Genomic DNA, 1,964 nt, shown 5'->3' on the forward strand with positions numbered 1-1,964 from the left:
ACAAACTTCATCTTCACAATGTCAAGTTATTACTAACTACATCTTCACAATGTCAAGTTATTACAAACTTCATCTTTACAATGTCAATCTATTACATACTTCATCTTCATAATGTCAAGTTATTACTAACTACATCTTCATAATGTCAAGCTATTACAAACTTCATCTTCACAATGTCAAGTTCTTACAAACTTCATCTTCATAATGTCAAGTTATTACTAACTTCATCTTCATAATGTCAAGCTATTACAAACTTCATCTTCACAATGTCAAACTATTACAAACTTCATCTTCACAATGTCAAGCTGTTACAAACAACATCTTCACAATGTCAATCTATTACAAACTTCATCTTCATAATGTCAATCTATTACAATCTTCATCTTCACAATGTCAAGCTATTACAAACTTCATCTTCACAATGTCAAGATATTACAAACTACATCTTCACAATGTCAATCTATTACAAACATTGTGTCAAATACCTTAACTTACATTAATCGCTTTTCTTGTATCATGGAATGCGGCGCTTGATTGGATTGTACACTGTCTCATACAGCCAATCAGAGCCCACGACAGAAAGACTGTTACTAGTCTGGCTTAGTGTTTACTGACTTTCTGTCGCCCAAAACTTTTGTGACAAAAAAAGTGCCCAATGATGTCAAGGTATAAGACGAAGTTTGTAATACCCAGACATTGTAAAGATGACTCATTCCATGTTGACCCTGACTCCATCTTCACAATGTCAAGCTATTAAAAACTGTGTCTAATAATTTGACTACAATAACCACCTTTTTGTTTCACAGAAGTTTTTAAATGCAGCAATTACTGTGATAACGACACTAAACAACTTCCTCCCAAAATTTCTATAACTTTTTCCAGAAAACTCGTTGAAAACTTTCCAATATGTCACATGAAAGCCTGGTCAATACTTAGTTTCTACAAAAATTTAATATACCATGACCATGACAATCCTGAGCTGAAAATAGACCACTTCATTTTTATACGCCCACATCTCTCTGTGTGGACGTATATTATCGGCACCCCTGTCCGTCCGTCCGTCCGTCAACATTTGCTTGTAAACGCTCTAAAAACTAGATTTTTTGATGGAATCAAATGAAATTCGGTATGTGTATACATATTTATAAAACGAAGATCAAGTTTGAAGCAGAGTTATTGCCCTTGCCCCAAAATCTTGAATATGCTATTACTCTCTTAGTTTTCAGCCGATTTTGATTAAACTTAAAATGGATGTTTCGTTTTTACCATCCACATGCCGTAGTGGGCATGTATGGCTGTAGTCCACTATCTTATCAACGTCCTTTTGACTGTCACTGTACACAAAGCGATTATCTTTACAATATAGTCGGTTGTATTTACCTTGTCGAGAATAAAATAATCGAGTTATAATAGAATTATCTGCATTACAATACCATTCTATTAAAGTCAATGTTCTTGAGAATAATATTATAGAGTTATGTCCCTTACAACATCGGTCTATTAAAATCAATGTCGTTGAGAGCAATGTAACAGAGTTATCCCCCTTTCAATATCAGTCTTTTTTATTTATAGTGTCGAGGATAAAATTATCTCCCTTACAATAGCAGCTTTTTGTATTTATGTTGAACAATGTAATAGAGTTATCTTTCTTACAATATAAGTTTTTTTATTTATGTTGCTGAGAACCATATAATAGAGTTATCTCCATTACAATATCAGTCTATTAAAATCAATGTCGTTGAGAGCAATATAATAGAGTTATCTCCCTTTCAATATCAGTCTTTTGTATTTATATATCGAACAATATATTAGAGTTATCTCTCTTACAATATTAATCTTTTGAAATCAATGTTGTTGAGAATAACATAATAGAGTTATCTCCCTTTCAATATCAGCTATTGAAGTCAATGTTGTTGAGAACAATATATTAGAGTTATCTCCCTTACAATACCAGTCTTTTGAAG

Source organism: Lottia gigantea (genome assembly GCF_000327385.1).
Source record: "Lottia gigantea unplaced genomic scaffold LOTGIsca_236, whole genome shotgun sequence".
Lineage (NCBI taxonomy): Eukaryota > Metazoa > Mollusca > Gastropoda > Lottiidae > Lottia > Lottia gigantea.